Genomic DNA, 23,675 nt, shown 5'->3' on the forward strand with positions numbered 1-23,675 from the left:
ACAAAAATAATCCATCAGATTGGCCTGTAGGCAAGTCTGTGGCACATTTTCTTGATTAATTATTGGTACAGAATAAGCCAGCCCACTGTACGTGGTATCATCCCTGGACTAGTGGTCCTGGATTGCAGAAGAGAGCAGGCTGAGCAATCCACAGAACAAAGCCCACCAACAGTGTTCAAGATGGCCTCTGCATTAGCTCCCCATCCAGGTTCCAGCTTGAAGAATGTGAAGCTTTAAAATCCCTTTCCTTGCCAAGTTGGTTTTGGTCAGTGAGGTCAGTCAGTGTTTGCTATGACAATAGAAACAAAACTAAGACAATACCTTAGACTTTTTTCACGTTGATGAGTTTGGAGCCTACAACATATGAGGATTTTATAAATAGTTCTACACTATGCCTTATCTGATGTCATGCTGGTTAGATTGGGGTAGTGGATGTTGGAGAGGAAGCGCCATTCATATCCCATTATGTCCCAAACTACATGTACTTAACAATGAACTTAACATGGTGCTCATGACGATATTACCCTGCTCTTCCCTCTGAGGTGGTTTATCACTCTGGTATATTAATCAGGAGTCAGTTTTTTGTTTGTTTCTTTCTCCATTTCCTTACTCTGTGCTTCAGTACAAGTCCCTGTGTATAACCAGAGATAAGGAAGAAGAGCTATATTTCTCTTTTTTGGCAGCCAGCAACTACATGGATAATTTAGGATTCTTTTGTAAGACACAGGTAACATTGTTTCTAGTTATCTGTTTATTTAATCAATTATTGTGGCAATATGCTCCCCTGGGTTTTAAACCTGGCTTTGGATTTCACTTTTAGTTTTATTTATCACTTACCTTGTTTCTTACATTGTGTCAGACCTAGTCTCAGGGGCTATTTCAGTTTAGTCTTCTACGTTTTGTTTGTTTGTTTTTAACAGAACTTAGTCATTAGTAGTCATTTGGACTAGTTGGTTGAAATAATTCCACATTTTTCTGCCCTGTAAAGTTTCCAGGGTCATTGTCCCCAGACCTAGAATCAATATTTATCTAAGAGTCTCTAATTCTTTTTGAAATAAAATTACATTAGAAACCTAGTTGATGGTCTACTTATAAATATTGCAGTGTTGCTGCTTCTGAGCCCTCTTTACTACTCTCTTAGAGAATGCATGTCTGTTTAAGAAGCCATGCATAGACACATACCTATAAATATTTCTAGATGTAGCCATCCACATCTTCATTAAGTTAAATATGAGTTCATATTGATGTCTCCAGCTCTAGCCCATTAACACAAATTACCTACCCTCCTCTTGCTGGTTAAAGCCCTGCACTCCAACAGTGAGAAGCCCAGCTCCCATTCTCCATCATCAATCTACCTAATTTTCCACTTGAGAACATGTGCGGTAATATTAGCACTGTTAAGCTGTACCCTCATGGAAAATAACTTCATTTAGCAGAGTGCGGAGCTTATGTGCAGTTTCATTTGCCTTTAGTCTTAGAGACTACTAATTTTCAAAAGTACTTAGGTAAGCATCTACCTCTCCCACAATCCTCTTCATTGAAGTTCTTTCTTGTTTGCTATAAAGTTAGTGTTGTTATATTTTGCATTCCACCCTGGGAATCCTTAAACCTCCATAGTGCTTTGATCTTAATTTGCATACCGCAAGCAGCACTTTTGTGTTCTAAAGTCTTTGGAGGTTTAACTGAAGTTACCAACCCTCCTCACTGCAGTATAACTAAGAGCAGTTTCACTAACTTAAACAAATGCCTCTGCCTCACTAGACATGGTAGTGCAGTCCTGTAATCCAGGTACTCAGGAGAATGAAGCAAGAAGATCATGAGTTTAGGACTGCCTGAGCTAGTTGGCAAGATCTTGTCTTAAAAAAATAATTGTTTCCCATGCCCGTCTCTCAACTCAAGTCTAATAAGCAGTGATATTTTACCATTACTGTAATTTTCTTTTTTCTAGTTGCTACATAATTTGAATCACAAAATGCATGCCTAAAATGGTCTTCTTTCACTGAGCAATTTGCATTTAAGATTAGTTCATGCCTTTGCTTGGATTGATAGTTACATTTCCTTTTGTCACTGAATAATATTTCATTGTAGAGTTGGCACTGTTTGTTTATGCACTCACCTATGGAAGGACAGATGTATTAGAGGCTTCCATTTCAGGGAATAATGTTTAACAAATGTAGTGATGCCCTATTAAAGAAGATAGTTTTGTTTGTACATAAGTTTTCAAATCAGATAGCATAAGCATAATTACTGAATTGTCTAATAATAAACTACCGAGCCACCTTCCAAAATAGATACCACAGATTTTATTAGGCATAAACATTGTCTCTAACTCTATCTATCTCTCTATCATCTCTTTCTCTTTATCTCTCTATCATCTATCTATCATCTATCTGTCTGTCTATCTATCTATCTATCTATCTATCTATCTATCTATCTATCTATCTATCTATCTATCATTTACCTACCATTCTATCTATCTATCCTCTTTCTGTCTCTGTGTCTGTCTGTTTATCTATCTGACATGTCTTTGACTCTTTGTGGGTGTATTGACATTACCTATTTTGCTCATTTGCTCTTCATCTTACTTTGTAGAACTGGACTTCTCACACAACCTGGAACTCAATGATTCAGTTATATAGACTACCTACCAGTACCCAGAAATCCTTCTCTTCCTCACCAGCTCTGAGATTACAGATGCACACTGATGCACGTGTGTTGTTATATATCTAAACTCAGATCCTTGAACTTTTTTCTTCCTTTCCTTTCCTTTCTTTTCCTTCTCTTCCCTTCTCTTTCTTTCTCTTTTCTTTTCCTTTCTCTTCTCTTTTCTTTTATTTCTTTCTTTATTCATTTTACATCCTGATTACTGCCTCCCTCCCTCCTCTCCTCCAAGTCCCACCCTCCCTACCACTATCACTACCCCTTACCCTTCTCTGAGGAGAAAGGAAGTCCCCTGTGAGTATCAACTCACCTGGCACATCAAGTCCTGGCAGTACCAAGAATATCTTCTCCCATTGAGTTCTGAACAGGAAAACCAGCTAGGGAAAGAGGATTCAAAGGGAGACAACAGAATCAGAGACTGCTGCTGCTCTAATTCCAGGACAACACATACAAAGACCAAGCTGCACATCTGCGACAAATATGTAGGGGACCTAGGTCAAGCCCATGCATGCTCTATGCTTGGTGGTTTAGTCTCTGTGAGTTCCTATAGGTCCAGATTAATTGACTCTATAGGTCTTTTTGTGGTGTCCTTGACTTCTCCAGCTCTCTCAATTCTATCCCACACTCTTCCACAAGACTCCCTGAGCTCTGCCTGATGTTTGCCTGTGGGGTTCCATCAGCTGCTGGATGAAGCCACTGAGAAGACAGTTATGCTAGGCTCTCATCTGCAAGCATAGCAGAGAATCAGTAGAGACACAGGTTGGCTTTCAATCATGGGATAGCTTCCAAGTTGAGGCAGTCATTGTTTGTCTATTTCCTCAATCTCTGTTCCATCTTTATCCCTGCACATCTTGTAGGCAGGACAAATTTTGGGTCAAAGATTTTGTGAGGGGCTTGATGCCCTCCCTGCCTCCCTGCTCTACTGGAAGTCCTATTGTCCTTCTGGCTACATTTAAGTCTTTATATCTCCAGCTTCTAGGAGTTCCAGCTAGGGTCACCCCATAGACTCCCAGGAGCCTCTCTTGTCCAAGGTCTCCAGGTCCTCCCAGAGATGACCTCCACAATTTTTTCTCTCTCCAAGCCTCTTCCAGCCCCACTTTCTCAAACCTGATCTCCATATCTATATCCCTCCTCACTCCCTTTCCAAACAGTTTCTTTCCTCCATCTACCTCCAATGTCTATTTTATTTCCTGTTCTGATTGAGATTCAAGCATCCACCCTTGAGACCTCCCTGGTATTTAACTTTTTTGGGGTCTCTGTATTGCAGCATGGCTATCCTGTACTTTATGGCTAATATCCACTTATAAATGAGTACATACCATGCATGCCTTCCTGAGTCTGGGTTATATCACTCTGGATGATATTTTCTAGTTCCATCCATTCAAATTTCATGATGTCTTAGTTTTTAATAGCTGAGTAAATGTTCCATTTACTCCCTTGTATAAATGTACCACCTTTTATTTATCTCTTCTTCAGTTGAGGGACATGTAGGTTGTTTCCAGTTTCTGGCTATTACAAAAAAAGCTGACATGAACATAGCTGAGCAAGTGTCCCTGTGGTATAGTGGGGCATCTTTTGGTCCTTGCCCTGGAGTAGTATAGCTGGGTCTTGAGGTAGAACTATTCCAAGTTTTCTGAGAAACTACTAAATTGATTTCCAAAGTGGTTGTACAAGTTTGCACTCCCAGCAGCAATGGAGGAGTGTTCACCTTGGTCCACATCTTCCCTATCTTGTTCTGTCACTTGAGTTTTGATCTTAGCCATTTGGATGAGTATATTATGGAATTTTAGAGACATTTTGATTTGCATTTTCCTGATAAAACATTTCTCAGCCATTCAAGATTCCTCTGTTGATATTTCTCTCTTTAGCTCCGCACTCCAATTTTTAATTAGGTTGTTTGGGCTGTTGGTGTCTAACTTCTTCAGTTATATATAAATTTTGGATATTAGCCCTCTGTTAGATGTAGTATGGGCAAATATTCTTTCCTAATATGTAGGCTTGGGTTTTGCCCTGTTGACTGTGTCCTTTTCCTTACAGAAAATTTGCAGTTTCATGAGGTCCCAAATACTGATGGTTGATCTTAGAGCGTGAGCCATTGGTGTTCTTTTCAGGAAGTTGTCACCTATACTAATGAGTTTAAGGCTATTCTTCATTTTTTGTCCTATTAGATTTAGTGTATATAGTTTTATATTGAGGTCTTTTATCAACTTGCATTTGAGTTTTGTGCAAAGTGATATATATGGATCTATTTGTATTCTTCTACATGAAAACCTCCAGTTAGACCAGAACCACTTTTTTGAAGATGCTTTCTTTTTTCATGCATGGTTTTGGCTTCTTTGTCAAAAATCAAGTGTTCATAGGTGTGTGGGTTAAGTTCAGTGTCTTTGATTCAATTCCATTGATCAACCTGTCTGTTCCTATACCAATACCATGCAGTTTTTATTATTATAGCTTTGCAGTACAGCTGAAAGTCAGAGATTGTGATACCTCTAGAAGTTCTTTTAGTGTTCAGGATTGTTTTTGTTCTTTTGATTTTTGTTTGTTTCTCTGTTTCTTTGTTTTTCCATATGAAGTTGAGACTTGATCTCTCAAGGTCTGTAAAGAATTGTGTTACAACTTAATGGGGATTGCATTGAATCTGTAAATTGCTTTTGGTAGGATGGCCATTGTTACCATGTTAATCCTACTAATCCATAATCATGGGAGATCTTTCCACCTTCTGATAACTTTTTCAATTTCTTTCTCCAGTCACTTGAAGTTCTTGTTATATAAGACTTTTCTTGCTCGGTTAGAGTTACACCAAGATATTTTATATTATTTGCGACTATTATAAAGAGTGTTGTTTCCCTAATTTCTTTTCTTGGCCTGTTTATCAATTATATAATGGAGTGCTACTGATTTTTTTAAAATTAATTTTGTGTTGAACCACTTTACTAAATGTGCTTACCAGCTGTAGTACTTCTCTGGTAGAACTTTTAAGGTATGTACACTATCATATCATCCAAGAATAGCAATACTTTTACCTTTCTTTTCAATTTTTATCCCTTTGATCTCCTTTAGTACTGTATTGAATAGATAAGGAGATCATGTGATGTCTTGTCTTGTCCCTGATTTTATTGGAACTGCTCTAAGTTTCTTTCCATTTAATTTAATATTGGCTATTAGCTTGCTGTATATTCTTTTATTATATTTAAGTTTACAATGTGTATATCTGATATCTCTAAGAATTTTAACAGGAAATGGTGTAGGATTTTTGTCAAAGCCTTTTTCAGCATCTAATTAGATGATCATGTGATATTTTTCCTTCAGTTTGTTTATATGATGGATTATATTGATAGATGTTTATAGATTGTACCATCTCTGCATCCCTGGGAAGAAACCTACTTGATCATGGTGGATTTTTTTTATGTGTTCCTAAATTCTGTTTGCAAGTATTTTAACTGAGTATTTTTCCTCAATATTCATAAGACACATTGATCTGAAATTCTGTTTCTTTGTTGATCTTTGTGTTTTAGACTTCAGGGAAATTGTGGACTCATAAAATGAATTAAGTAGTATTTCTTCCATTTCTATTTTGTGGAATAGTTTGAAGAGTATTGATATTAGCACTTCTCTGAAATTCTGGTAGAATTCTGCACTAAAACCATATGGCCCTGGCCTGCTTTAGGTTGGGAGAGTTTTAATGACTGCTTATATTTTCTTAGGGGTTATGGGACAATTCAGGTAGATTACATGATCTTCATTTACCTTTGGTAATTGGTATCTGTCTAGAAAATCACTCATTTCATATATATTTCCCAATTTTGTGCAATACAGGCTAATGAAGTAAGATCAAACGATTCTTCTAATTTCCTCGGTGTCTGATGTTATATCTCCCTTTTCATTTCTGATTTTTTTTATTTGGGTACTATCTCTATGCCTTTTTAGTTGGTTTGGCTAAGGGTTTGTCTATCTTGTGGATTTACATAAAGAACCAGCTCTTAGTTTCATTGATTCTTTGTATCATTTTTCATGTTTCTAATTGATTGATTTCAGCCCCAAGTTTAATTATTCCCTGCCTTCTACATCTCTTCAGTGTGTTTGCTTCATTTTTTTCTCAGAGTTTCAGGTGTATTTTCAAATTGATGTTATGAGAGCTTTCTAATTTCTTTATGGAGACACTTAGTGCTATGACATTTCTTCTTATTAGTGCTTTCATGGTGTACCATAAATTTGGGTATGTTATGCCTTCATTTTCACTGAATTCTAGAAAGGTCTTTTGTTTGTGTTTGTTTGTTTGTTTCTTCCTTCCTTCCTTTCTTCCTTCCTTCCTTCCTTCCTTTCTTTCTTTCTTTCTTTCTTTCTTTCTTTCTTTCTTTCTTTCTTTCTTTCTTTCTTTCTTTCTCTCTTTCTTCCCCGACCAAGTGACCACTGATTAGAGGGTTGTTCAGTTTCCATGAGTCTGTAGGCTTTCTTATGTTTCTGTGGTTTTTGAAGTCCAGCTTTTACCCATGGATTGTCAGTTTTGGAGTCAGATCCATGAGGTGCTGGGAAGAAGGCATAAACTTTTGTGTTTGGGTGAAATATTCTATAGATATCTATTGGGTCCATTTGATTCTTGGTTAGTTTCATTATTTCTCTGTTTAGTTTTTGACTGGAAACCCTGTCAATTTGTGAGAGTAGTGTGTTGGAGTTTCCCACTATTATTGTGTGGGATTTTATGTGTGATTTACTCTTTAGCAATATTTCTTTACAGATGTATGTGCCCTTGTATTTGGGGAATAGATGTTCAGAATTAAAATATCATCTTCATAGACTTTTTTTTTATAAGTATGAGGTTTCCTTTCCTGTTTCTTTTGATTAATTTTGGTTGAAAGTCTATTTTATTAGATATTAGAATGGCTACTTCAGCTTGCTTCTTGGGTCTGATTGCTTAGAAAACTTTTTCCAGCCCTTTAATTGAGGTAATGATTATCTTTATTGCTAAAGTATGTTTCTTGTATGTTGCAGGATGATGAGTAATGTTTTTGCATCCATTCTGTTAACTTGAGGTTTTTTTTTTAAATTGGGGAATGGAGTCCATCAATGTGTGTCTGTGTTTATGTGTACCTCCCTTATTTTTGCCAGTATGGAATTAATTATTTCCTGTGTTTTTCTGAATGTAGTTATCCTCCTTGGGTTAAATTTTTTCTTCTACTATTTTCAGTAGAGCTGGATTTGTGGATAGATATTGTTTAAAATTAAATTTGTCTTAAAATATCTTGTTTTCTCCACCTATGGTGATATGCAGTTTTGCTGGGTATAGTAGTGAAAGTTGGCATTTGTGTTTTTTTTAGAGGTTGCAAGTTATCTATCCAGGCTCTTCTAGCTTTTAGAGCTTGGTTGAGAATCAGGTGTAATTCTCATAGGTTTGCTTTTGTATGTTACCTGCCCTTTTTCCCTTGCCACTTTTAATATTAATATTCTTCTTTTGTGTGTTGATTATTATATGGTGGGAGAATTTTCTTTTCTGTTTCATTCTAATTGGTGCTCTATAACCTTCTTGTATGTTTGTCTGTTTCTTTACTTTGGGGAGTTTTCTTTTAAAAAAATACTTTGTTGAACATATTTTTCTAGGCCTAGAATCTGGAACTCTTTACCTTGTTCTGTTCCTACTATTCTTAGGATAGGTATTCTCATGGTATCCCAAATTTCCCACCTTTTCTCTTAGGAATTTTTTAGCTTTAACATTTTCTTTGACTGGTGTATCAATTTTTTCTATTGTATCTTCTATGCCTGAAATGTATTGGACAAAATATTATGGCTTTCTTTTTTTAAACTTTAAAATATTTTATTCTATAATTGTCTTGCTTACATAGTACAAAAGAAAATGTTTAATGTTATTGATGCTCCTAGGTGATTTGTAGGTAATATGTTTGGATCTTCTCTAGCTTACCTTAAAATTTTTTTCTTAGTCGTAATTTTTGTACTTTGCATACCATAGTTTTGAGAATCACATTCTATTTTGCTTTGTTTACATTTTTCTGCTTGGTGTTTTTGAGCTTATCAAATCTGTAATTTAGTATCTCTGTGATTTCTTAACCAAAATATTCTGCTCGAGTTTTTCTTTACCTTCAAATGTTGTATTATATGTATGTTAGATTTTACTGTCCAAAAAACTTATTTATTTTTAAAAATTTCCTCTGTTCATTTTTCAGAAATATTCTATTTATTAGAAAGCTTTGATTGACATGTTTTCAAGATTACTGATTCTTTTCTCATCTATGTCAAATTGACATAGAATCCTATCAGAAGCATTCGTTGCAGTAATTTAAATCACTGCAGACTCGGCTTTTTTCCCTCCTTTTTTTGTTGTTTATTGTTATTGTCATTTGGTTTTGTTTGTTTTGGTTTGGGGGTGATATAAGGAATTTTACATATCTTTGAAGTATCTGTCTTTTCTTGTTTGTTGCCTACTTTTCCTATTATATCACATAAAACGGTATTAATTGTTGAATTTAGACCTTGTCATATTTTGTTCTTACTCTTATTATGTATCTTCACAAATAAATAACACACACACACACACATACACACACACACACACACACACACACACACACACAGAGAGAGAGAGAGAGAGAGAGAGAGAGAGAGAGAGATGTTAGCCTTTGGCATGTCTTATAACATTTTGTTGAAACATTTTATCCAGTAATAGAAATTGAAGTAAATTAGCTTTGGCATGAGGCTGTTTGACTGATAAGCATCCTCTGTGTTTAATATTTGCTGTAGCTGCATTGCTCTGTTGACTTTAGACTTTCCTAAGTTCTTCTCCAAGGACTTTCATCTTGCAGCTCTTCTACTGTGAACTATTCTTAAGACCCAGGAGTACCACTGTTGTCATGCTCAGGTGTGGCACAGGGTCACCTCCTATGATCTTATGATTACATCTTATCTTTGTGGAGGCTTCTGTCCTTGAGTTCTCTATTGTTGTTGTTTCTTTTGCTTAAGTAGGACAGGAAGGTGAGAACAGACAATGGGTGGTTTTTAGCTTCACTGTGGCAAAGCTCTTAGGAGCCTGCTTCCCTGAAAAGGAGGCCTTCCTATGGAAGTTGCTCCATGTTCTAATAACTCTCCCACCCAGCCCCAAAACAGAATCATGAGGGAATGTTTTGTGACTCTTTACTGTGGGAACTTTGTATGATGTCTGGACTGCCCAGTTTTGTGTGTCAACTTGACACAGGCTGAAGTTATCACAGAGAAGGGAGCTTTAGTTGGGGAAGTGCCTCCATGAGACCCAGCTGTGAGGCATTTTCTCAATTAGTGATCAAGGGGGTATGGCCCCTTATGGGTGGTGGCATCCCTGGGCTGGAAGTCTTGGATTCTATAAGAGAGCAAACAAGCAAGCCAGTAATAAACATTTCTCCATGGCCTCTGCGTCAGCTCCTGCTTCCTGACCTGCTTGAGTTCCAGTTCTGACTTCCAACAGCAATGTGGAAGTAAGCTAAATAAAGCCTTTCCTCCCCAACTTGCTTCTTGGTCATGATGTTTGTGCAGGAATGGAAACCCTGACTAAGGCAATGTCTAAAGGTAAACCTCATAAAACTGTAGGGTTTGCCCTGAGAAAACAGATACTAGAAAGGTTTACTTTTTCTACTAATCTAGACAAATTTCTATAGTTTGTTATAATTTCATTAAAATTCTACACTATGGCCCCCAAAGTTTCTGACATAGATATGAAGAAGCTTGATATTCCTCCTTGGGTTTCCTCCTTCCACTGTTTTATGTTGTAATTTTCCCTGTGAACTTCATTTCTCTGAAAGCACCAAGAAAATGCTCTGAGTTTTAGTTTTGTTGATTTTTTTTTCTTGTAAATACAGGAATGACATTTTCTATGCTCTTTACCACTCAGAATTATAACTGCATGTTAAAAGAGTCGGGATGACTCAGAACACCTGTACTTCATTTTTATGATCATCAGCTACACAGTCAGCCCCACACTGAAAGCAAGCAAATCAATATACAACAAAATATTTTCACTCAACTCTATGAAAGGCATAAGTATTATAAGAAAGCCTGAGTATAAGAGGTTTTAAGATTTTATATTAGGGCTATTTTCTTCTTGAATCTTGTCACAAGGTTTACTTTTAATTTTTCTAACTACTCAGCAAACTCATAAAGTGTTCTCAAACCATGTATTAAGTGAACAAATGTCTTTATACAATGCAAAAACTCAAATAAACTGAGTTGCCTTGTCTTTTGGTTTTATATGCTAATGGTGGATCAATAGTCAGGAGACTATTTTGAAAACCAAAAGGGAGACTTAATCATATTTATCACTTTCACCAAAATGTTGCCATTCTAAAGAAAGAAATACAGAATTGCAAGGTTGGAAATGAGAACAGAAACCAACATTATTATATTTATTTATATTATGCAATAAGCATTGCATATAACACAGATATATTTCTCTATGTATGTTAAACAATATTGAAAATAAGCACAAAAACATAGCTCCTTATTCTAGAAGGTACTTTTCCAGGAAGATAAGGGTGTAAGCAAGTGAAATCACCTGAATATTATGTGAATAGCTTGCTTGTCAGGTAAGTCTTTTTGTCTAAGATTTTCACGGTTTTCCCAAAGTTATTTTGTCATAAATTTTTACAGTGCAATTTATGTATTTTTCAAAATCTACCTTGAAATTGGTAGCAGCAAAGTCTTGAGACAAGGTCTGACTATTTATTCTTGGCTACCCTGAAACTCACTATGTAGACCAACCTGTCCTCAAACTCATAAATATGTATCGGCTTCTGCCTCTGTCTCTGACCCCTGCATTAGGATTAAAGACATGTGCAACACACCTGGTTTTGAGCACATTTTTAAAATGCTATATTCAAATCTTGTGAGGTACCAAATGTGGGTGCTGGCAACTGAACCCTAGTCATTGCAGAGGCAACTAGAACTCTTAACTTTAGAGGCATCTGTCCAGTATTTGTATATACTCCCTTTACTTCTAGTATAGAGACTCACTAAGTCCTAGAAAGTTGAGTTTTATCTTTGCCACAGCAAGATTTGTGACCTTAGGTTTTCTTAGTTAATAGCTATTTCTTTTTAATGACTAATAATTGCTGAGAAAGAAAAGTTCAATATGAATTCTATTATAGTCTAATTTCCTCCTCTTCTTTCAGCAATACTGGGAATTTAACAAAAGGACTACTTGATGAGCAAGTGCTTTACTAACAAGATGTATCTTTATCCTTCTTTCTATTTATTTATACTTTATACTTTGGGGTAGGACCTCAATTAGTTGCCCAAGGTGTCCCATAATTCACAACATAGTCCAGGCAGACCTTAATCTTAATCTTCAGGACCTCTTCTCCTCTTATTAGCCTTTAGTATAGCTTACCTTTTTTTGTTTGTTTCTTTGTTTTGTTTTTTGTTTCTCTGCTGCCAAGAATCACACAACTGAGGCTATAGATGGTACCCATGACTCTGTGGTACCTTGGTTACAATGAAATTGGAGACACAGACACCTCTTCAGTCGGAATTGGAATGAGTCCCCTACTCAGTCTACCTAAGCTTCATCCCTCTGCCCCCCATGTTATTCCACATCAAGAAGTCTGTACTCAGCTAGCCTCCTCGCATTATCTTTATTACATTTCTGATTAGAAGACAGGTAAGGCAAATGGTCAGTGATGGGTCTGGAAGTAAACCCAAGCTTGGAAAAAAAAATCATATTTTAGCAGTCTATAAGGAGGCACACATGACACCCAGAATAAGCTCCTAGTCCTGAAATTACACTGATTTTTTTGTTTGTTTTTTCAAGACAGGGTTTCTCTGTATAGCCCTGGCTGTCCTGGAACTCACTCTGTAGTGGCCCCTACTCTGTTCTCAGCTCTTCTACTACTCTCAGCGGCCGGCCTCGAACTCAGAAATCCTCCTGCCTCTGCCTCCCAAGTGCTGGGATGAAAGGCATGCACCACCACCGCCCGGCTAAATTACACTGATTTTTAAGGTTGATTTTCTTTTCACAAAAAATAATTCCAAGCCTTCATTCATGCCAGTTTCCTTTTAGCTAAACCTTTGTCATTTCATACAATCATTAAAAGCGAAGTAGTTATAACCCTATGTACACATTGTATATTATATTCATACATATAGGTATAAAATTTAAAACCTACCCCCAGAAGTCAGTGGAGGATCTGGAACAGTCATATATACATAAACTAGCAAAAAAGGAGACAATTTTTCTGTCCCAGGCTTCTTGGAGACCACAGTCCAGGCATGATATATACAATGTTGTCCAGCGTGTTTGACAAGACCTGTTGACAAGGATAGCCATTCAGTTCAGGGAGTTGTGTGGTCAGGCATGCCAAAAGGCACAAATACTGGAATCCAGTAGCACCGAAAAGTTTCCGGACACTGCTACCATGCCCTCTGTCTCCTATAGGCAGTGTCCAATGAGGCTGGGTGGGGCTCTCCCAACAACAGGAGAGGGGCAACGACATCCATTGGCTCTGTTTCAAGGGCTTTGGCTGATGAGGCTGGTAAAAGCATTGTGGTGGGTGGGGACTTCTTTGGGGGTGACAATATTCCCACAGAAGAATTTCTGGTTTTCAGGGGACCTTCTGCACTGGGTGCTTTTCTTTTCACAGTTGTGGCTTCAGCTTTGTTCTGTCTGTATTACAGATACTGAGCCTTTTGCTCCCAGATTAGTTTGTCTTTTTCTGGCAACTGCTTCCATACTTCAGCCAATTTTTTTTTTATTAAGTTCGCCACAATCTATACCTGGATGGTCAGCCACATTGATTACCCAGTACTCTTTACAGAATACCTGGTAGGGAGACATACTCTTCCTTTTTGGCATTGAGACAACCGGCCACACACGCAGCTCCAAGGACGTGTTAGGTAGTAGCTCTCAGCAGGTGGATGTTTGCAATAATCTTCTCAGGTTCTGGAGTGTAGGACCGTGAAAGGCAGCCTGGTTCCTGGTTGAGCTAAGGCTAGAAAACCCGGTGACCCTAAAGGGATAGTAGGAGTTTTGCATGATTCCCGGGCACTAGGCTTCTGGCATGAGGCCGCAGCCCTCCATAGATCTGTGGCCCCTACTCTGTTCTCAGCTCTTCTGCTACTCCCAGCGGTGCCTGGGTGTCTGAAAGCCTGTGAACCAGACAGCCCTGGTGTCCCTGCAGACCTGGGGACCCCAGAGTCAGCTCCAGCTATCTTGCACCTCAGATTGTGCTCTCCCACACCCAGAATGGTGTCCTGTGGCTTCCCTGTAGCCCGACACCCACCTGGCAACAGGTTGTCCTACAGTCTGCCTCCCCACCCCTGTGGCAGAGCAGACACTGGACCCATTAACCCTACACTATAAAAGTGCCCACCTCTTCTTTTTGTAAAAGCCAAACTCCTAAAAACCTTCTTAACTGAAAAAAAAAATATATATATATATATACATACTATAACCACGTCCATTTTGTATTTTAACAAGCGTGTCAACCTTTTTATCTCTACTTGACTAAAGAACATTTTCTTTTCAAAGCATCATTGGAGTGTTCCTGCTAGTTTTCTAAAGTTCCTATAATAACATGCTTTTAATGTATACATCCCTGAAACACATAGTCAATAATTCTTTGCATGAGAAATTTAGAGAGGAAGGTAAATTATGACTGTTGTAACATACTTAACAAATAAATATTTTTTTAAGTATCTCAGAATTTACCTCAGTACTTTTAACAAAACCGAAAGAGCTAACTAATAGTGGTCTTTGTTATCAAACTTTGTTACTGACAAAAATTCTAAAATATTATTTGAGCTCAGTATAAATTAACTTAGCAAACCACAGTTCAAAGCTGGTAAAAATGGTTAGAACTCTATGTTGACTTGTCTAATAGCCATCATACTGATAATCTATATGGGAAATAACCTTGGAAAGTACTTCTCTGGCAATAATTTTGCAGCCTTATGACATGAAAGGTAAAGCTTCTTTAAAAAGAAAACAAGGTAAATTGTGCTACACCTTTCACAGATGTCTTTCCTTTCTGTTTTTCTTTCTTCTGTTCTATGTGAAAACATATACATACATAATACATACATGTGGTTTGTGTGTGTGTGTGTGTGTGTGTGTGTGTGCACGCATGTGTGCAAGTATGCCTAAGGAATCTCAGATTTGCTAATGCCTGACTTCTTTGGGTTATTGTTAGGTAGCTAATAAAAATAAGCTAATTACGTGAAAAGCTTATGAAAAGAACAGTGAACCAATATCTATCTACCAGTCTATCTACGAATCACCTATCTATCTATCTATCTATCTATCTATCTATCTATCTATCTATCTATCATCTGCCTTTATCTGGAAGGAAGCTGATTGCATGGCTGATGAGGCCCCTTGATATACAACACCACACAGACAACAGCTCTCCTGGATCACTGTATGACTAACAGCACAGTGTAACAATTAGAGGAATAGAAGAAATATTGAGTCACACCTTTTGAAGGTGGCTCTGGGAGGAAGTAGGCTTTCCAGGGGAGATCAGCAGTAAGCATCTTTGAAACTGACACTCCAGCTTAAAAATGCAGTACCTTTATTTGATTTATGCAATCACAGCTATTCAGAATATTGAATTTTAATTAAAAAGACCATCTGCTTCTGATGAAATGCTTGCAGATTTCTAATACCAAACACAGGGTAAGCTTTATTCCAGGGAAAGTGATGGCCTTATTCATGTCTACATGTGGACTCGGACCTTTCTCAGAGATTCCTGGGGTTATCTTATAACCCCAGGCATCTCTGTTGTTCGCCGTATCTTCTGCTCCTGTTTTCAACCCATCTGTCTACACATCACCATCACACATGTTCCTAATATATGGTCTATTTTTATTGGAACTCCATCTGCATACTGAATGAGTCACTCTTACAACTAGACATTTATGGCCCCAGCTTGATGACCTATTGTCACCTATGCTGTTTGTACACAGCTTCAGCAGATATTTCTTGACTAACAGTTCCATAGTAGTATCTTCCTAATCACCTCATCACTTTCATTTTGTCCAGAGTTTCACTGAAGCTGCATAGATTTATGATACACATGGATGTACATTAGCATGTATGCACACACATGATACCATATGTATGTATATGGTATCATGTGTATGCATCTATCTATCTATCTATCTATCTATCTATCTATCTATCTATCTATCTATCTTTCATCTGCCTTTATCTGGAAGGAAACTGATTGCATGGCTGATGCGGTCCCTTGATATACAACACCACACAGACAACAGCTCTCCTGGATCACTATATGACTAACAGCCATATATACATATATATGTATATGAATGATCTGGCTTGCTCTTACCCCACTGATGTTATGTGTCTTGCTAAATTATCCTAGATATGTTTTCAACCTAACTCATTCTTTTTTTTTTTTTTGGATTTTTGAGACAGGGTTTCTCTGTGTAGCCCTGGCTGTCCTGGAACTCACTCTGTAGACCAGGCTGGCCTTGAACTCAGAAATCCACCTGCCTCTGCCTCCCAAGTACTGGGACTAAAGGAGTGCACCACCACTGTCTGGCCTAAATCACTCTTTCTCTTGTGAAAGCTTTTTAGAATTAAAAGAAATACTTCATTAATATATCCATTTGGAGACAATATTGTATGTGTACATATCAAGACATGTGTGAGGCTTAAACTTTTATTTTTACTTGGCATTAACTAGATCATGAGATTCTCTAATCATAAGTTTAAATCCTATGTTGCAAGTCTCAGTTATATGTTGATTGTAATACATATGATTTTCAAATTTGTAAAATAAGGGCTAGAGGTGATGATGTTGAGGTACAATGAGACTGGTATTCTTTTAATGTCTACTATCACAAGTAATTCAGAGTAGATTACCTGCTTCCAAATTTAGGGGCCTCTGACTTTTTCCCTTCAAAGATTTTGCTGTATTAATTTCAGAACTAGTATTACTTTAAATAAAATTAAATGAAGGATAAAGTCAACTAGTAACTGAACAAGGGAATAGAAATCAATAGTTTTCTATGAAGCAAGGAGAAAAATCAATGCAACTGGAGGAAGAGCTCATTATGTACATTCAGAGTAATCAGAGCTGAGAAGGCTTCTGATGGTTAATTGACAAGGACAAACAAATAAGCCTCACAAATGGGATTGTTATTTATGATTTAGTACTTGAAGGACTCTTGCATTAAGACTTCCAATTATACAGCCCAATAGAAATGTACATTTGTACACAGATCATTTCAACTGAATTTGGTCTTTAAGCAGAAAATAGCAGTAAATTCTATCAAAAGACTTAAACTTCTGGTCTACCTAAGCTCAATACTAAAGTTAATGATATTTTCTCTTTCTACCATGTGTTTTAAATGTTATAAAAAAATAAATAGTTTGTTTTAATAAGATGAAATAGCAGTTTCTGGTTTAGTCCAACACTCTAATGAATCCACCAGCCAGAGGATTCATGTACCTCTTCACGGCTGACCACATCTTTCTTCAAAACAGAGTGATAAAGTTGGAGTCACGAATGGCTGATGGAACCCCCAAAAGGTTTATATTATCAATTATTGTGTTTCATTTTTAGTCATATGTGTGTGTGCATATGTACACATGAATGCGGGTACCTGAGGAGGTTAGAGGCATCAGATGCTAAGCTGAGTTCATGTGTGCTGTGCGATGCCTGACCATGGTGCTAGGAATTGAACTCAGTCCCTCTGAAGAGTAATGTGCAGTCTCAGGATGGCCTTTCCTTCAGTCTCTGCTTCACATGTTGTTTCTGTATATTCTCCCATGCGTATTTTGTTCCCCCTTCTAAGCAGGACCAAAGCCCTTACACTTCAGTCTTGCCTTCTTCTTGAGCTTCATGTGGTCTATGAATTGTATCTTGGGTATTCCAAGCTTTTGGGCTAATATCCACTTATCAGTGAGTGCATACATTGTGTGTTCTTTTGTGATTGGGTTATCTCACTCAGGATGATATTTTCTAGTTCCATCTATTTGCCTATGAATTTCATAAATTCATCATTTTTAACAGCTAAGTACTAACCATTGTGTAAATGTAGCACATTTTCTGTATTCATTCCTCTGTTGAAGGACATCTGGGTTCTTTCCAGCTTTTGCGTATTATAAATAAAGCTGTTATGAACATAGTGGAGCATGTGTCCTTATTACAGGTAGAACACATTCTGGGTATATGCCTGGGAGTGGTATTACTGGATCCTTAGGTAGTACTATGTCCAAATTTCTGAGGAACTGCTGAACTGATTTCCAGAGTGGTTGTACAAGCTTGCAATCCCAACCATCTGGGGATACATTCCATATACAGTCACTAAACCCAGACACTATAGTGGATGCTAAGAAGTGCTTGCTTACAGGAGCCTGATATAGCTGTCTTCTGAGAGGTTCTGCCAGTACCTGACAAATACAGAGGTGGATGCTGTCAGCCAAACATTGGACTGAGCAAAGGGTCCCCAATGGAGGAGCTAGAGAAAGAACCCAAGGAGCTGAAGGGGTTTGTAGCCCCATTGGAGGAAAACAATATGAACCAACCAGTAGTCCCAGAACTTCCAGGGACTAAGTCATCAACTAAAGAGTACACATGGAGGAACCCATGGCTCCAGCCATATATATAACAATTCCATCTATAGTATAAATCATAAAATTATTTCTAATGAGATAGCTTTCTTAGATTCATATTTAAATTCTGAATGTTTGTATAGAGGCAAATAAAATTTTTCTTCTTGTTCAAACCTATGTCCTTTAGCATATGAGATAAGCACCACTCTAAAAGTTCTACATACTCCTTCAAATAATCAGAACCTAAATAAAATTTATTTTTGTGTAAACTCCTGAGCACCTTTAAGATGAGATCACATACAGGCAACTTTTGTAAAACATTGAGCCATTCTACATCTAGAATAATGACCTTAGTATTACAGGGAGATAGAGGAAAAAAATGGATGTAGAACTCAATTCTCTAAAAGTTTATGTTCTAAAGGCAAAAGTTAGGCCTAATATGCCAGGAGAAAAATATCAACCAAACGAAATATGATTAAAAAGCATTTATTAACAAACTGTTGAGAAAACAATGTCTAGTTCCTGAAAAGGTATGTACGCACATCTCTGTGACACTACATCTGGGAAGGTAAGTTGTATAAGAGATAGAAAACCAAAAGAAGAAGAGAAGAACAGGAAAGAAGGAAAAAAGAAGGGAAGGAAGGAAGAGAAGGAGGGAGGGAGGAAGAGAGGAAGGAAGAAAAGAGAGCGAGAGAGTTTTGGTTCATCATATATAATAAAATGGCTTATTTCTATCTTACATCACAAGTAGAGTGCTCTGAGAACTCAATCATGGACACAGGTCTCTGCTGAGTTTTGCTTTCTTTACTCTCTGTATCATTAAAAACATTGCTTTTCACTTGGATATCTTTGAGAGAGGGCATGCCAGATTTCAGAAAGTGTTCTCTATGTGCCATACACATTAAAAGCATAGTCACCCCTATTCCACTGCCCTGCACACAGTCTCCAGACCCCACAGTGATCCTTACTTCTTGCATACATGTCTCGTACAGTCTGTCCTCACAATACATCCAGCACACACAATGGCATGGCTTCTAAGATTTTTTTGCATCCATCTTGAGATTAAGTCTGTCTTGGATCACTCACCCTGCAGAAATGAAGTTGCTGTTGGCAGTCCTGTACAATGTTCTTATTAGAGAACTTCTAGCCAGTCATCAACAAGGACTTAACACCTACAACATGGATGAGTTTGCAAGTAAATTCTCTAATCCCTGCTGAATCATGAGATGTCTGCAACCCCAGCCAGCCATTTGACCATAATTCGTGAGAGACTCTGAGCCAGAAGCACTCGGTTCAGTCTCCCTTGGTTTCCTAAGCCCCAGGAACTATGTGAGGTAATGACTGTATTGTGATTTAAGCTCTTATGGTTTAGTTAATTAATAACACAGATAGAGATTAAGTAATCAGATGACATCATTTAACTGCAAGGCCAATTGAAAAATCTGTTTTATGTCCAGGAGGCAAGAGTGTGAGGGTAATGTTCACACTGCTGTCTCTAGCATACTCAATATACATCTAGCGGAATCAGGAACTCTGCATAAGAATTAGCCCTTCCCAGATGCAGTTCTAACAAACAGTGGGACTGGGCCTTGCCCAAATAGAAATGCAAGGGTTGCTAAGTAGACAGAACAGGAAGGCTAGAGGCAGAAGTTCTAGGTCCACCACTCTTATAGCCAAGGAATTTCAAGTCACTAAATCTGTTTCCATATCTGTAAATCAAGTAGAGTTGGGCAAATAATTTATAATCTCTTTTATTATGTAGGCCAAGATAATGCCATAGTCAAGTTGTTTGTATATAGCAATTTTCATAATCAAATTTGATTTTGCTAATAGCCTTTTCTCTGTAGCACCAAGGTTCTCTAATTTTGTGAATTGGAAGTTTTAAGTTTTTTCTTTTCCTTGCTTTTTAGAAAATGGAGGTTTCTTTCACAGAGAGGAACAGAGGTCGTCTTAAATTATTAAAAACTGTTTTATTGTGAGGTGAACAAGGACAACCACAAAAGACGTGCAAAAGTTTATAAGGCCCATGTGGCTAGAACCCTACATAAAGAACTATAGGCAACTCTGGAATACTGAGAGTAGATGAAACAGTTTCCCCAGGTAAGAGCACAACAATTGGTTTTCCAATACCTAAAGGTAAGCCCTGCAAAAGTAAACAGGTAGCATTAAACACATTGAGGAAGGAGGTTGTATTTATGTCTCTAGAAATGTATTGATTTTTTTCTAATATGTTTAGGAGATTTAATCCATAGTCAACCCAGACTAAGAAAAAACTAACATTTATTGAATATCTATCACATTTCAATCCTTACTGTTTTTTCCAAACATCATTCTGTGAAATTCTCCACAAAGGTCATTACCTATCTTCACCAATGAAACACAGCCATTTCTGCAGACTTTGTTGCTAGGAGACACAGAGGCAGACTCATTGTCTTATCTGTCTTATAACAAAGTCAAAGACCATGTTCCTTTAGGAAGCATGCACTGATCTATAAGTGTCTTAAAACAAGAGAATATTGGAATGCTTATATAATTTCCTAGGGGAACTACTTACAAAGAAGAAAACACATGGAAGCAGTAAGTTTACAGTAACATCTTTCTCCTTCATGGGTACTAACTTATACTTTCAAGTTAACAATTGTAATCACAGCAAGTTCTAACTGAAGGCCCCCAAAATGAGTGTAAGAGAGGATCATAGGATTGTGAACTTGAAGTCACATCAAACTCGTAATTGCTTGATTATAAAATCATTTTATTTTATAATAGTTAAAACCCTACTTAGTTACAAGAACTTGTAAAGTCCATAATGTGAACCTCACTTTTCTCTAATCCAATGTTTCCAAGCATTAGACATAGGATTTGTTAAAAAGGTGAGAGGTTTCTTTCCCCTTACATAGATGACATCGCCACCAGGTAAATCCAGACAGCTGTCTCTAGCAGTGTATCATCTTATTTTATAAGACCCTCTAAATTCAAGGTTTATGCTCTATGATTGACTGCTTGTATCATGAGGCATTATGCAGGTTCTTTGCGTGAAACAGTTTTAATCAACAGAACTCTTGCAGATATAAAGAATTGCGTCAGCCAAACAAGATTAGGATTATGCTTTTCCTTTCACTGAACCATTGTTTCTTCAGGAAATGAGTCTTAATTGATCATTTTTTGTCAAAATTAGGCATGGCCATTTTGTCAGCCTGACATAGTTCTGTCAAAGCCAGGGTGATTGAATCATGGGGGTACAAGGACACTGTCTCTAATTCCCTTACCCTGTTCTTTTACATCCATCTTTGGGTATGAGATGCTTGTTCCTGACTCCAAACTTTCAAAGCTGCAGAACATTGGGTTTGGAGATTAGCAATGGTGCACACCTTGACTGGGACTTTGTAGTAAATATTCATTTAGATGAGTTTGTGCAAAACTTTGGTCATCTTGGAGGGTGTCTCAGTAAGAATTTTTATAGGTCTGTATAGGCAAAGTACTTGGAATTCACTTTGGAGGAAAAAAATCCCATCAATAAAAGAAAAATATCAACATGGCTTCATAAATATATCCGTGTACATGTACATCCTTGCCAAACATGGTATAGAACTAACAATCACTGGACTTGTGAGAAGAAAGAATACTGTACTTTTGACATGACTTTCTTATCTTTAAAGGAATCAAACTTCTCATTCATCACTTCTATTCTACATTTCGTTATCATGAATTAAAAGATACTATAAGTTTCCCTTCAACAAATAGCAAGGTACAGAAGGACCAGTACTCTGTCAGTATGGTGTCCTGTCTTGGAAACGGACATTGTCCATTTCAGTCTCATTCTATGCTTTATTCGAGGAAATAGGTCCAGATGGTGGAGCCAATAATTTTTGAATGATGAACTAGCACTTACTGAGCACTTCTGGCTCGCTCCTAAACTCTCACAAAATACCCCAGGGAATTATCTTGATGACCTATTTATTTTCTACACAAGGAATGTCAAGGATGCAAGAATGGAGGGCCTGAAAGCCCAACTCTCTGTAAATGCACTGGATTGTTGTTAAGCAGAGTTGTTAGTATGCTTTTCTACACTCCAATAAATCCTCCAGTATCTTACAAGTTTCTGAGGTATGCGGATTATACCTTAATGATTTTTGTTCTCCTAGCTTAGTGTTTAATATGTCATGTTATCTATATCTATATCTATCTATCTATCTATCTATCTATCTATCTATCTATCTATCTATCTATCTATCTATAAAAATTGGGGCTCAGTGACTGCTCTTTCAAAGGTCCTGAGTTAAATTCCCAGCAACCACATATTGGCTCACAACCATCTATCATGGAATCTGATGTCCTCTTCTGGTGTGTCTGAGGACAGCTACAGTATGCTCATATACATAAAATAAAAAATTTAAAAAAAGAACTTGATCCTAAACAACTTCCCTTCCTTGATATAAGAACTTAAAATTGTCCTAGAAGGCCAATGGTTTCCAGTTGAAACAAAATATAAGACTTCAAGGAAATGATTATCACAGAATTCAGGGGATCTGTTCCCCTGAAGGCTCCCACTGGCAGAGGTGGGTGTATAGGATTCTGAGCTGCAGATAACATTTTATTTATTGATTCACATGGGAGGCTTCCAAGTGTTTAGCTGTTAATTTTTCCTTAAATAAGCACTTTTTTCCATTCTTTGTGACTTCAATAAATAGACATAGATGTATGAAAAGTATGTGTGAAAAATATTGTTATAATTTGAAGAAAGTTATAAACACAACTACCTATGATACTTCCAAGCTTAAAAGAAAAAGAGAAAAATATAAAGTTCCCCAATGTGAAATAATAACCACACATAAATTCTAGTATTGTACCATATGCCCATTTAATTTGAGAATAGGAAAGCAATAATTGTAAGTGTGGAGAGATATTTTCAGTAAAATTGAAATAAAAAACAATAGCAGTGCTTGATCAATATGTTTGGCAACCACATACTTTGTGCATATGAGAGATGGGGAGATGCCTTTTTACCTCATAATACTGACTCTTCTCATTTTCTCATAAAATAAAAGGGATGAGACAAAATCTGTCACGAGTACACAGTGGATGTTGAATGGTAGTATTCTTTTGATAATTTCTGAATGTATCTGAAGCATTATTTAAGTAAAGGAAAAGAGAAACACACTCTTGACAAGAGTCATAAAAGTATCATTGATCATTTTTAAAGGTTACCACATTTATGAGTCAAAACAATATATTCTCATGAATTAATAATTTGCTGACTGGTACTATCAAATAGCACCTATGAACTATGTTCAGTTGACATTTGTTTATTTGTTCTTGATATGAATTATTTTCTATAACAAGCTTATGTTTGTCAATGTGTAAGCTTTGTAATGGGTCAAACCAAAGGAAATCTTGCCGCACAGGAGCATCTGAACCATGCACTGAGTGGTTCTCTGTGGCTAGGTGACATTTCTGAATGAAA

At 37.1% G+C, this 23,675-nt stretch overlaps 1 pseudogene; it reads right to left on the reverse strand.

The window, feature by feature from the left end:
- Positions 1 to 12,845: 12,845 nt before the first annotated feature.
- Positions 12,846 to 13,486, reverse strand: LOC116091800 (annotated as a pseudogene).
- Between the last annotated feature and the right edge of the window lie 10,189 nt (positions 13,487 to 23,675).

This window comes from Mastomys coucha, unplaced genomic scaffold (assembly GCF_008632895.1).
Source record: "Mastomys coucha isolate ucsf_1 unplaced genomic scaffold, UCSF_Mcou_1 pScaffold15, whole genome shotgun sequence".
Classification (NCBI taxonomy): Eukaryota; Metazoa; Chordata; class Mammalia; order Rodentia; family Muridae; genus Mastomys; species Mastomys coucha.